The following is a 15,762-nucleotide window of genomic DNA, read 5'->3' on the forward strand; positions in this document are numbered from 1 at the left end:
GGAATGGAAACGCAACTGACATTGTCGCATTTGGAAGAATGATAGAGAGACACAAAGAGGGTTCGCTAACGTAATAAAGTCAGTTGTCGCCTTGACTACTTGGCTAGTCCTTAATTCCGGCGTCTTGGCGTTTCCTTCATGATCGGTGTAACGTGATGTTTTCTATGAAGAAATAAGTTGCTTGGTATGATTATTCGACAACGTACAGCCATGATCACATGACAATATCTAAATACTTACGAATTCATGAAATAATCTAGTTACGAGTATAGTAAATTTAAGTCACCATGATGTATGTATGTATTCAAAAGAACTCCTGCCTTGTTGACTAGTCAAATAGTACCGTACTACTCACCAACAAAATTTACAATCTTAAAAAACTCCACAAACCGTAAAAAATAAAGAATAAAACTCTACTACAGACAGACTAAAAGCAAAAGTGTTCATAAGTCAAAAATTACAAAAACCCGCTATCTCTTATTATTCACATAAACTTGACGCTAAAAACTCTGTAACTCGAAGGCGAGTCTTGTTGATATGATTTATTTTCTCATAAAGTGTAAAATAGTTCACGAATGGCCGAACTTGGACTGTCGGAACCATAGATTGCGCCCTGAAGACTCCATATCCAAATTAATGAAAAGACATTAGAGTTGTGCTGCTTCGTTCACTGAAAAGATCGCTCCCAACTAGTACGATCTCCGAAGTGTACTAGTTCGTTCTTTTAGGACATTTAATACAGTAGTACACAGTACAGTAACACTCGCTCGTACTAACCGAGAGCTGATCGGCCGTTTTCGCGCGCTCTCGGTCCGAGTCAGTCGGTTCTAGTTCGGTTCCGATAGGATCACACGGATCGATTTGCTGTCATTGTCACTTCTCGGCTCTTCGCTCCCATTCTGTTGCGCGTGTGTGATATGTACTAGAGAGTAGAATCATTTGGGAGTAGGTCGGTCTAGTACAGTGGAGGGAATCGTGTCTTTGTACTATTAGTACATGTCCTAACAAAACTGAAAGACATGCGACTAAACTGCACTGACATAATATAATATAGGCACTTGAACTTTTAAAGGACTGCGTTGTGAGCTGAATCATTCTTTATGAACGTATTGCCTCTCGCGTCAAAATGTGGCCTACACCTCCATTCCAATACACTTTACTAGTAAATAATGTAAATAAACCTTATCTAGCAGCAGGACAATTGCTTTGACAGCCTCACCATAGCAACTTTAGTCGTCGCTGTCGTCGTGGACACAGCATTACACGACGTCTTTAGGCGTTCTTGGCGGTCCAAGGGTTAAAAATTTTGCAGTCTGACTGACTTTCCGTCATGTCTCCATTTTTTTCCCATTAGTTGTTCTTTTAGTGTTGACGATAACACTTCCACCGTTTCGCATATTATTTATTTATGTAGACGAATTCCATTTACAAATTATCTAAACAGTTTTTAGTATTCATAGTTGGTGTGTTTTGCTTGGCGCTATAGCCGATGCCAGGAAAAGCATTGATCGGCCTATGTTACGGCATAAGGACTGCGCCAAGCGATATATGCGCGCCTTCAATATTCCGGTGCATAATTGGGAAGAACTTGCTGAGGACAAGGAAAACTGACGCAAACTTTTGTTTGACGGGCGTAAATTCCATGATGAGGCATGGTCTAAGATACTTACAGACAAGCGAGCCAAGCGTCACCAACCCAGGCGTCCATGGATTACAGTGACCGCTTTCCATCAGGCGGACCGTATACCCTGTTTGCCACCGACGTAGTATAAAAAAACCCAATACTTCTTCACCACGGGCATATTATACTTACACTTGACATGTGGCCGTGTTTGCCGCTTCCGTATTGGGTTACACAGCCTTGAGCAACGCTGCCGCTCTACTACTTGACAAGACATCACTGTTTTAATTGTTATAGACTTAAAGGCCAATGATGATGAAGTTAAAAATGTTTTGATGTGTTCCATCCATTCATCAAGTAATCTATGTTTAAATTTACTAGCTACGACCGGTCAGTTGAAATGTTTTTAAGTCACAAGTTATTTAACGCTCCCCTTCTGAATTTCGTTTTGTTACGGACTTATTTAAAGTTGGAATTATATGAAAATGAATGTCCGTTCCGTAGCTTTGTTCTGTTATGGATTCCGTTCCTGTTTTCCTGTCTGCCTACTAAGTTATTTGTTTTTGTGCGTATAATGTTTGTGTACTTACTGGTGTAGCACAACTTGCGCACGAGTTCTTGCTTGAGAACGCAAGCTGTGATCATTGAATATCTATTGTTTGACACTTTCTGTAGAGATTCTTAATAATCTTATTAATTTGCAGTAGACTTTGGCTCCTCGTCGGCATCAAGTAGTATAGCGTATCAAATAACGCTTCAAAAGTAACATACGTTAACATGACATTACAGTGAGCTAATACGCCATGAAACTTAAATAACATATAACAACGTATAAAATTAGAAAGGTACAATCAATATAACACTATAACTATAATTCTGTTACCTCTAAACAAAGACATGTGCATCTATACATTAGAAAAATAGGTTCCTAAACTTTAAAATTTCTGCACCCATAGCATGGTCGCGCGATAAACGATAAAACGGCAGACCGTCTTATTCGCACTTATCAAATATTGCGAAAAAGACGGCCTGACGTTATGTCGTTTATCACGCGAACATGCTTGACGGCCTAATCACGACCTGCACGATAAAATATCAGGCCGTCCCTATCACACTTACAAATAGTGCGATAGGGACGGCCTGCTATTTTATCGTCTATCGCGCGACCATGCTTCCCGTGCTGTACATATTTATGTATATTTAGGGCCAGTTGCATCAACCAAATTTAACAGACACATCATCGTCAACCAGCAGACGTCTATGGAATTACCCATAGAAAAAAAATTTACGAACGCTTTAACGGTGACAGACGGTTTGATGCAACCGGCCCTTAGAAAAGTTATTCAAAGAAGCAGATATTTTTGGTGCGTTGTTTCATACGCTTCTATTGATGCTGTCTGTCTGTACTCAGGCCTCACTAAAAGTCCGAAACATCATCGTACTGCAATGGAAAAGACATGCAAAACATATTGATATTGATTGAAAAACATTGTAGTCGATGGTCAGTAAATGAGCTTCTGTTCTCCACTAGATATATAAAGGTATCTATACACAATCATACGGCTCTGTATGCAGCCTGCACCCTCTTCAGTTGTTCTACACTATTCCTCCTGTTCGTAACTTGCTCCTGGGAGTTGTGAAATTTAGCTCACGAGAGATAAGCGTTTTAAAAAACAAAACGGATTGCAGAAACATTTTTGGATAAGTAGAAAACGAAAAAAAGGATAAAAAAATAAACAAGACAAGTTACCGATGTAGGGAACAAATCAAATTATTTTATTAAATATTTTTTGATTTGTTTTTTTTTTTTAAGTAGTAACACTACTATATATAAATTATAAACTGAAATAGATACCATACACTAAAGAAAAAGGCTTCCCGGCTTCGCCACCAGTGGGCTTGATCGCTTTTTCTTTAGTGTATGGTATCTATTACAGTTTATAAAAGACAAGTTACCTTCAAAAATGTTTTTAGTGCACACTTTTATTGCCGCTGTTACAGTTTTCTTTGGCTTGAAAAGAAAAAAAAGCTTTGAAAAGTTTCTTTGGCTATCTTCCGACTGCAACATTTGATGTTGCTACCTATAAAACTTCTGGTTGAAAGTATGGTTGTAGAACAATAAATGAATTCCTTCACAAAATCTTTATTTACAAGTTCGAATTAGTTAATATCGTTGGTTTTTACGATGTATCAATTACTCTTATATCGACAAGTAATTTAGCCCGGTAAGTTTTGATTTGATGAATAAATGGGATAAGCCTTTGAAATTCGAAAATAAGATTGTGTTAGAAAGAATGGTTCGGCAAATACTTTTTGCGAGCTACTTCTGTTCATCTACTTATTAATCTCAATTTACCTACTAATTCTTAGCTTTTATATTTTCTGTATTTCTCTGGTCCGTCTTTATTCTGTATGGAACCTGGGTTTGATATTGTAACACCTTAATCATAATCTCATTGGCTATAAAATTGTATGATTGATCAAGCATACCAACTTAACAATAATGATAGTTCGTGTAAAGCCGCCACTTTGGAGGGAAAGGCATGCATAATTATGTTATCTGTGGTTAAGTTCTTTTTTCTCTCTCTGTCATAATTATCGCAAGCGAGGAAGCTTTGTTGTAAAACCATTTTCGTTTGTATAATTAAAACCTGTGAGAATACCAACGAGTATGTATTGTGAACAACACCTGAGATCCCCAGCACAAGGCCCAAGAGGTGGGCTTACATAATAGACACAGCTTGTCACTTGGCCCTTGCCAGGGGCTCTGTCCACAGACTATGCTTGGCACGTCGTCGTTCATTTAAGTTTTTATTCCGCGAGAAATCTAGGATTTAAAGTTCCAAATGAGTGTAATTTTAAACTTGACTTAAAACTCTGCTTAATTTACATTTTGTCGGTGGAAAGTCTACTTGTTGTATTGTTATTACGCTTTACAGTAAGCTTATTTCGCTTAATTTTCAATTATCCTCTTTGCTTCGTCTTCTAGATTATAAATAAACACAATGTAGTTTCACGCAATGCTGGCCTGTAACACTGAATTTGAGAGAATAGAAAAAAGAAATATTCAAAAGCGTATTGACATATGACATTTCCATCATTCACAAATTTTCAGTGCTAAACGTAACACTTTTTTATTTCTTTAAAAGCTTTTTTTCAGCGTAAAATTAATTTTATACCTATAAGTATGGGGTAAAATAAACCAAAAGGATCGGCAACCCGAGTATCCACTGCTTAACATAATGGAACTTAAATAAGAATAGAACAATATCACAAATTTATACAATCTCCAATCAACGTAAATATATAATTCGTTTAATCATTAATTATGGATGGAAGTTTTACTTGATGAGATTAGTAAGAATAGTAAGTACCTAATAAAAAGAAGTCGGTTAAAAAGTGTCGCTGTCTGTAATCTGTCGCAGAGATTAGACGGGTTTTAAAATGTCTATTTTAATATCTATCATTTTACCTTAGGTACAATAGGTACAGTACTGTGAGGGAACATCACTACTGACGTTTGACGTCCTTTAGGCTTCTGTGCAATAAATTGTATGATTATTTTTTCATTTAATTTTTATTAAAGAAAAAGCACAATAGGCAAACTTAATTCCATAAGGCATTCTCTACCAGTCAACCATGTGGCAGCAGAGAAGAATAATTACGAGGTAATCTGGTGTTTTTACTCTAGCAATACTCTCACAAGGACATTATTTTTTTATGATATATTCGCTAAACCATATTTTAGCAGCTGGCTTGGCGGCTGGGCGGGATGTATTTTTGGATGGATTAATTTTCAATGATATTTGTGTCTACCCTAGTCCGTCTCAATGTGAGTTTTAAAGGATACCTAATTAAAAACCTGGGGCCTATTGCGTAACAATGTATAGCTTCATATTACAATCTGTAGTCTCCATCCAATTCCTTTTATAAGAAAGAGAGCTCCACTTGTTGTAAATTGTTATGCAATAGGCCCCTGAATAGACTAAAGTCACACTGAATATTATTATTTTTAACAATAAAACGTGAAACAGAGAAAAATATGAATACCCAATTCTTCAATATTGGTTAGACTTATATTGACCGGGATATAGACCGTGATTACCTTTTTGATTTTTGTCGAGCTCCCGATATTTCGACGCAGTTGCAATTGCATGCATCATGATCACGGAAAACTGACGAAGGTGGGTCGATGTCAAATTTGAGTAGACAGCGCGCGATCTACCCTCCTTAACCTCATTAACTTAATAACCGTGAATCATTCAAAACTCTTTCAATATTGGTTTACATTTCTAGATGTCTTAACTGAATGTGTTGGGCAGGATAAAGTTACATATATTGCCTCGCCGTCTAATCCATTTGTAATATATTCTAGAACTAATACAATATCGACGTGCATCGACAGAATATATAATAGTACAAGTACATCACAGAAATTCGGAGAAGCAACTAAATAATATAGATATGTACCTATCAGCGGCGGGGCGTGAAAATTTTCGTTGGTAAAGCCGGAGGGGTTTTGGCATCTGTTTTGAATGGACTTATACAGATACTAGAGAATTTTAGGGAACCCGTTGGGAATCGAGTTGTATCGACGCTCCGCCACTGGTACCTATATCCCTTTTGAGCCACTACCTCAGACAACCTAACTTAACTGTTGTTTATGTATGGTCGGCCGGCAACTTGGCACTGAGCATAAATTAGTCTCGATCAAGATGCATTTCCCTGGCACTCGCTTACATGTGTAATGTATGCAAATATCGACAAGCGACGTACAAATTTGGAGCACGAACTGTGTGGCTATCACGAGTGTTTAATAATAACTCGAAAACGACAGTGTCACTGTAAAAGTACGTTTATTATTGTATTAGATTTTGCTCGCGGCTTCGCTCGTAATTTATTCGAAAATTGCGGAATGCTTGATACAAACTTCCACCCCCCCCCTTTCTAGGGAAGTGGCGGGTTAGAAAGTGACAAAAAGTAACCTATGTCACTCTCCATCCCTTCAACTATCTCCACTTAAAAAAATCACGCTAATACATCGCTCCGTTTTGCCGTGAAAGACGGACAAACAAACAGACAGATACACTTTCCTATTTATAATATTAGTATGGAAGTATGGATACATGTTGGTGACAATTAAGAAAACTGCCCGCTTGATGGTAAACAGTTTCTTTAACCTATGGATGCTTGCAACTCCAGAACTGTTACATGCCCATTTCCGACCACTCTAAGCTCTGGCAACCTTGCTCACAGTCGTAGGTTCGAGTTCTGCCGAAGGTGTGATTTTTCCATTTCCGCTTTAATTTAATAATATATACTTATTTTCAGAGTAATGGATCCTCTTTGGATCGCAGTAGACCATTCACATGATTGCCGTGAGAGTATATCGTCGCGAGATAGATCACACGTCTTATCCTAATTGTATTAATGACATAAGGACGGGTAGTCTATCTCGCGGCGATATACTCTCGCGTCAATCATGTGCTAACCCTGCTAGCATTTCGTTATATTTTCATTGTAAATAATTTTCATAACACACGCAATACCCAGATTTTCACACTGCGCGCTGTTTCTTTTTGTTTCCTTCAAATTTCAATTATGCACAGTAAAGATAAGCACAAATAAATTAACTATATATAGTCCAACACAGATGTTTGTTCAAAGTTCGGCACAGTTGTACAAGTTCGGTGCATTGTCTAGTGCTTTCAATTGAACATAGACACACGCTCCATGCTCCGTTCAGAATTACTTAACTTAAATACCGTTGGCAAATAAACTAGCTACGTGAATTCTATGAAACCAACGAACCGTAGTTTGAATGCTGTCTACGACGGTACAATATTAACTATACGTCTTTTCACCAGTATAAATAATTATGTCATCACAGTTTCACAGTAACGCCGTGGCTTGCGTGGGCGACGGTCGCGCGATGTTAGCGCGACGGCGATGCGACGTATAAGAAATCAAACCTTATCGATATGGAAGTATGAGACGCGACCACGCAAGACACGCGTAAATGTGCAGTTGCACGCAGCAGGCGGAGCGGGAGTTATACAAAATCGTTCTCCCTGGGGAGTTATGATAGTAGTAGGTACCGTCTTCATCTTTTATCTTGCAAGTGTGATGAAAAATATAGTGTGTAACTCGGGGCCTAAAAATATATCAAATTAAAAACTTGAAATCGCTCCCGCCAGCCGTCGCGATTGTAACTTACTCTACGGTTACGCTAAGCTGCAGTCTTTGGCCCACCGGCGGAAAGTCGTCAGTCTGTCTGTGTTTTACAGGTTGCAGTTCGGGGAGTGTGCTCAAGAGCTACACGAGCTTATTCCACCTTCCCCATCAGACTCTTAGACGCACCATCGGAATCTTAGACGTACGGCCGGTTTCCATCCTTACTTGGTAGATATTCCGCGAATTCGCACGAAGCGCTTTGCTTCGTCTTTTCTATGCGCACTGCCAAGAAGTGGAATTCCTTACCGGCGCACGGAATGGTAAATCACTAATCTGGGCGGCCAGAAGTCAATTTTTTAAAACTAATTGTGGGTAGAATAAGGTAGGTTCAGAAAGTCTACTTATTGACGCACTATAATCTGTCAATGTATTCGACCTTATCGCTAAACTTTCCTCGTATAAACTTTTGAAGTCCTCGTATAGCTGGTTGCAATATCAAGTATTTGAAGTGCACTTACGACACATATCAAATCGGTGACTTTTAACAGTGAATTTGTATGTTTTTGCGGTAAAATATATAATTTATGTTATGATGGCAGGTAAGGATGTTTCGTTTATATATGTTTTTAATAGGATTGATTATGTTATGAAGATATGGTAGTCATTCAAATGTACATTCTTTTAACGTTCTCATTTTTTGAACTTGATGGGTTTAGTAGTCGTACTTTGACTTATCGGAGACATTTAGTTGTGGTTCCCGAGGAAGTCCCGGTCATTCAAATAATATTTTGCATGTACCACATAAATAATACCTCATTTATTCTAGTTTACGATTAAGCTTTGATTTTTCACGGAAATACTCCGGAAAATGGAAAATTAGGCATCCAAACGTTATATGGGGGCATAATGTATGATTTTATAAATTTATAATTTTTTGCTTATTTTGATTTTTTTATTGTTTCTAGGGCCTATCTTAATGTTAAGCTAATAAGTCGAAACGTTGTTGAAACGTTGGGAAAAAAGTAAAAATGTTCGAGTTGATGCAACAAACTTAAAGTGTTATATCTAATGTTAAGCTAATAAGTCGATCTAATTGTTCGAGTTGATGCAACAAACGAAATTGCCAAATTTACAGAAATTTTTTTTATAATTTCAACATAATTTCCTTACCGTATAGATATAATAAATGAAATATTAGCTTTATATTACTAGAACTACCAATATAACCTCAAAAATAATATTGGCCGCCCAGATCAGTAAAATACCACACTGCGGCGGCTATATTCCCGAGCTCATATCAAGGGTGAACAAGCATCTTCTGATCGAGCTCACTCCATCATAGGCCACGTCTTTGCCTTTGGCTAGTCTGTGGCCAAGAGTAAGCCCATGTATAATAAAAAAAAATACTTCCGCCCCACTTTGCACAAAATACTATTATTAACCCAGATAACCCTAAATGCAAAAAATCTTACCCCGCATTTTTCGGGACATTTTGGTATATTGTCACTTACCCACTAGAAAAAAAAAATCGGTGTTATAACACCTGGTAGGGTTAAGTGGGTTAAATGTCGGATTGTGTGGTTAGAGCTTCAGCAAAAATCTTTGTTTCTGTGTTTATTTAGATTCTTAAGATTGACAATTAAGAAGGCTTGATTTTCGACAACCTTATCACACAAATAAATGCCCTTACCCCCAGAGGCGCATTCCATTGCGCCATTATAGATAAAACTTGATTTTCGACAACCTTACATGGCCCACAACACGATTAAACCAACAATTTCCTATGCAGGTCGTCATTATCAATAGATTCTCGTGATATTTTGTAAGAAGATAAATACTCAAGAAAATGTTTTTCATAATAATTCCTTTGTACCTATAAATAAAGTGCCTATTCAATGTTTTTTTTTCTGTCCGTACCAACGTACTATTTCTGTAAGCAGGCCAATTGTTACGAACTACGGTAAATTGCCTTCTGTTTTTGTGCCAAATTCGGGGTTCGACTAGCTTAATTTACATTATGTGAAGGCCATCTCTCTTTGGGAGAATGTTATGTCGGGAATTGTGATTGGTTTTGGGTAGAACTTTTGCAATATCGACAATGCATTTAGAAATATTGCTATGGAGTAAAACAGTGTATGGATAGAATGATTATGATAATTACATTTAAAGATAAGTGAAACGATGTGCAAAGAGGTGACCATCTTTTTCCTGCGTGCAAATGAAGAAAAGGATCTATAAATGAAGAAACGACTATTTCTAATGTGCCAGAATGTTAGATTAACTCAAAAATACCGAATAATGCATAGGTACTGTCACAAAAGCAAATATACGTGTATTCAATCATATATTTTTCGCATTCAATATTTCCCGTGAGTCCCGTGGCTCGTGAAATCCTAGGGGGTAGGGTAAGGGTCCATACGTATAGGGTTTGAGTCCCTACCACCCTTCAATTATGAAATTGGAACACAACTCAAGCCAGAAGTTCTGGGTTGAAGTGGCAGAATGGGGCAAAGTGTTGTTTGCTGAAACAGTCAAGAAAGTAAGTTATCCAACTAGTACAGTAACAGTAACTGTACAAGTTGGACAACAAACCTAACCGCACGCAGAATCACGGCAGAACAGCCGGTTGAAATACTGCTGGCTTAGCCGAAATGGCAATCGTTGACGTTAGAGCACACAATATATAATAGTACAAGTACAGAAGGCTCACTGCTTTGATGTTCACAAAATACCGTCACACGCGAGCAGCCGACATAGAGTTATTTTGCGCCGCGCAAAAGGTTGTCACAACTGAATGGGCCGCGAATGCACGGCCGCCGGCATGCACTTTTAGCTTGTCGAAAGAATCGGGCAGTTACCCGCCCCTGGCTAGACGCCGATCGAAACGCAGTCTGGCTCTGTCGCACCAATACAGAAGAGCGATAGAGATAGCCTACGATAAAAATATTATCGAAAGCGTTTGTGTATTTGGCTACGTACACTGGTGAAATTAATACGATACCTCGGAACTTGCGCATAAATCTTGAGTTGGGCACTTGGTCAGGGCAAGTTTGCAGTGCTTAGGCGGAAATATTTGGCTGCAGTAATGCAGCAGAGAAGGGGGAACATAGATACGTGTAAATACATAAAACTATACACATGAGGATGTTGTACTAAGAAAATATAATGAGTTGCCATTTTTTTTTTGGTAATAACTCTGAAACTAGGCGAAATCAGAAAAGTTTATTTAACATTTTAGTCCTGAAATGTGATCAGTAATAGGTACGCTGTTAAAATTTTCGGTTTCATCATGTTACACTGCTATATAATAAGCAACCACCCTACAAATTATTGTAGGTGAATAAATAAGCAGCCAGTGTGGTATACAAAAGGCAAGTCAATTTTTTGAACGTTTGCAACGCCGTAAGCATGTAAAACATTTACATTCATTTTGGTAGGTACCTGTTTTACTTGATTGCTCAAAACAACAACCGACGGACCCTGGATTTAAAATTAAATCTGCATACATTGGCCCATCCTCTTTGCTACGGACCGGTGTCAACAAGGAACAAAGCTCCAATCGCTTCACAATTTCCTGTTGAATTGAAAAAAAAAAAACGCCTTTTTTGAAGTCGGAAAATGTATGCAAATACGTCTATGGCGGCACAGTACGATATACGTTGCTTTGCGGTGAGTGCGCGTGACTACGGATATATTGGTGGACGTAGCGATAGCGGAGGCATACGCTGTAGCGATTTTTAGATCTTACACACGTCGCTCATTTGTTGCCATTTTCTACTCGGCATATGTATAGTGAAAGCCTGAAATATTAAATAATCTACACACAATGCCAATACCATCAATATTTAGTTCTCGGGAACTATCCGAAATGAAATTGTAATTTATGGCGAAGCTGGACGAAGTGGGCGGCAGGACCCTCGCGTTATTATTCGTACATTACCTACAGCGAGTTTGTGACGATTTGACAATAACAGGAAGAGTCATAGTAAAGTCTAGTAGTCTAGTGACTACTAGACTTTACTATGACTCTACTAGACTAGTGTCTAGTAGTTACTAGTCATAGTACAGTATTGACGACCGGTCTGGCCTAGCGCGTAGGGACCCTGCCTGCTACGCCGTGGTCCCGGGTTCGAATCCCGGTAAGGGCATTTATTTGTGTGATGTACACAGATTTTTGTTTCTGAGTCATGGATGTTTTCTATGTATATAAATAATTGTACATTATATAATATATCGTTGTCTGAGTACCTGCAACACAAGCCTTGGGCTTACCGTGGGACTCAGTCAATCTGTGTAAGAATGTCCTATAATATTTATTTATGTATTTTATTATTTAGTCACCGGCATTTGCCTTTTGTGGCTGGCTACTCGGACAGCATGAAAATAACTGCGAATTTTTGCGGATTATCTGGACTGACGAAAGTACCTTCACACCGGTCTTCACCGGACTTCACCGGACGGTGTTACGGCTCAGCCACGACATTGGTCTAACCGCGACAGCGGGGAGCGGCGGCCATACATCGGAGCGAGACACAGCGATGGGACTTTTCATTCGCACGTATGGCTGCCGCTCACCGCTGCCGCGCTTAGACCAATGTCGTGGCTGGGCCGTTAGGAATCAGCGTAATAGCCACTATTGGGCCCGAGTAAAGCCCCACGTATCAAAAGAAAGGCCATCGCATTATCGGACCAGTTTTCATTGACGGAAACCTTAACGGCGACAAATTTCTCAAACTAATTAATGGTACTTTAGCAGATTATGTTAACGTATTGCCGGAAGCTGAACGTATGCAGACATGGGGCCCATTTCTCGAAGCCTACAAGTTGCAATTTATAAGTGGTTGTCAATGTCTAATTTGACACGTTGGAAAGAGACTTCCGCTTGTAACTTGTACCTTTCAATTTTGAGAAATGGTCCCATGGTTGCAATCAGGCCCCTATTTCAAAAAGGCTACAATTGTCAGTGACATATGTCGAGCGACAATTGTCGATGACAGGTGACAAATTACAATTTTATAAAATATTTTCTATAGAATTGCTTACAAACATGACAGGCATTTTGCTATAATTGTATGTATTACAATTATGTTGTGAAACGATAATTATTATTTCTAGGCGACATATTTGTAGAATTGTCGGTGAATCTCGACAGGAGGATTAAGATGTGTCGAATTGTGTGACAATTGTAGTAATTTGTGGTTGACATACGCGTTGTTCAAAATGGCTGCCCATGCGAGTGGTATAGTGACACTATTAGTGATAGTGACAGTAATTCCTACCTACCTACCTACCTACAGTAATTCTTAGGTTTTCGTACTTAGTTAGGAGTTCCTGTTACTTCGCCGTCGATATAAGTTTCAATAATGCTACGTAAATATGAAATTAAATTTGTAGCAAACTACGGATATCTCAATTTATTTTTATCATTGTACCATCGGCAGCAATGTTAGTACCTTATTACAAGGGCATAAAGCCTACCGATGATTAGTTAAGAGTGTTGCTGTTAGTAAACGCTATTGGCCCCTTCGTACTTATTAGTACTTAGGTATATTTTTGAGATTTCTCTGCGTTAATACATATTATTATACTAAATTGTGTTTTTAAACTTATGTATCATAAAAAATACTACATACCTATGTACCTAAATAGCTATCATTTATATTATTTTATACAAATACTCTCAAATTAATTTGAGCGTTTTTAAATGAACGAGTTACCTTCGTATTTAGGTACACTGAATTCCAAATTCAAATATTTTTAGTTTAGTTAAGCATTTTAACTATTAGTTTAGAATAGTTTTAATTTGTTTAATTTGTTATTTGGGTGAATCAACTTTTTCTTGCTTTTTGCAAGAATTACCCTTACTTATTATTAGGTCTACTTTTGTGATTTTTAACCTTACCATCGTGAATAAAGATCCTTATTTCACGTATACCAATTAGGGAAAAAATTAAAAACTATTCATTTTTAATTAAAACAATATGTGACCCAGTGGAAGAGACACTTTTTTCATACAAAAGTGAGGGACAGCTATGTCCACTGGGTCACTGCTCGAAACAAAGTTATAAAATAGGAAATCCTATAATTACATGTTGTATTGCGTAGCTAGTATATTTGTCTTTAATATAATAAGTATACATTAATTAGACTAAATCCCAATTAAATTTTCTGACCACATGTAGTCGAAGTATGCGAAATTTTGCTGGCAAAGAAAAGTTGATTCACCCATTTGTATATTTTTATTGTAGTACCTAATGGTCAATGTTTTTACTTCTTCTTCTTTTATTCACGTTTATAAGAAATAAATTTTATATATCTTAATAATTCAAACTTATTAAATACTTTGTATAGTGCCAAGTTAGGTATATATCTTAGATATTTCTATTTCTTTGCCATACACCCGTTTCAATCAAACATTGAGCTATTCCTTTATATTTAAGTATTAACTTTCATTGCGGATATTAATGTGTTATCAAATTTATCAAATAACACGAATTTGCGGTCGGAAATCAATTTTAAGATAGTCATCTTTCTTATTATATCCATACTGCAATATTGTTTTTGAAACAAAATACTAACACATAACCAATGCCTACTTGATACACATAAATAATGTTACCGAAGAAAATTATATAATGGTGGGAGAGGATTTAGGTAATGAATAGTTTTAAATAAGTTTTATCGAAGTTAACAAAGGCATTTATATTTATAGTCAGCCAATAAACATAAAAATATCCATTAAATAAATTTACTTATTGCCATTTGAGTCAACTACTATTCATAATTTGATACATTTATCCCTACCGTTAGTCGTGACAATTGTATTCTACAATTGTCGCACCTGTCAGCGTGGTGAAACCAATAATTCTACATATGTAATATTTTGTGACAATTGTCGCACCTGTCACCTATATGAAATTGGGGCCAGATGGTGCTCCTGCACACTCTTAAGTTCGAGTCCGTAATGCACTGAACACGATATTCCAAGACCAATGGATTGGAAGGTTCGGCCCCCGTCGTTGGCCAGCTCGTTCGCCAGATCTCACGCCGCTCGACTTCTTCTTATGGGGAGCGGTAAAAGATGAAGTTTATTCCCTTAATTTAGAACGACTATCCAACAACTTCAGGAAAAAATTGCAAAGGTGTTTGAAAATCTTCGACGTGTTGATAAGGAAAACGTACGATACTCACTGATACGTCGTTGTGTCGCCTGCCGTGAAGTTCAAGGTCAACATGTGGAAATCGTAATGATTTTAAATTTTTAATACAAATATACCAAACTATGTCGGCATTTTATAAACGACAACAGATACAATACAAGTTATAACTTGAAGTGACAGTTGTGACGACACGCCATCGCCATCACGTTGCGTGCTGAATTATTTTATACTTTTTATAGGGATACCTACAAAATTAAAATTTTGAAAAAATAAAACCGCCTTCAAAAATAAGCGCGTTACAAAACACGGAGAAACTAAAAAGCCAAAAATAATAAACCTTTCAATTCAGATTTCTTATCGTATTGCAATAAGCTAAACATCCAAATTATAAACAAATCAATTATTTTTGTAGTCGGTACCAGACCTGTTCGTCGCCTTGCTATTGCCTGTTTGCCCCACCCAACCATACACAGGCTGGTACCGACTCCAAAAATAATTGATTTGTTTATAATTTGGATGTTTAGCTTATTGCAATACGATAAGAAATCTGAATTGAAAGGTTTATTATTTTTGGCTTTTTAGTTTCTCCGTGTTTTGTAACGCGCTTATTTTTGAAGGCGGTTTTATTTTTTGTTAAAAAGTTTATTTATTTGTTGATTTTTAGTGGTTCCTAGTGATATTATATGTATCAGTCCGAATACATGTACAGTAGTGAAAGAATTATCCTTTAACTCCTAACCATTGAGGAGTTGACCTTCCATCATCAGCTCAGCCACATAAAATTATTACCATCAGACGTAAATACTG

This window comes from Leguminivora glycinivorella, chromosome 18, assembly GCF_023078275.1.
Source record: "Leguminivora glycinivorella isolate SPB_JAAS2020 chromosome 18, LegGlyc_1.1, whole genome shotgun sequence".
Lineage (NCBI taxonomy): Eukaryota > Metazoa > Arthropoda > Insecta > Lepidoptera > Tortricidae > Leguminivora > Leguminivora glycinivorella.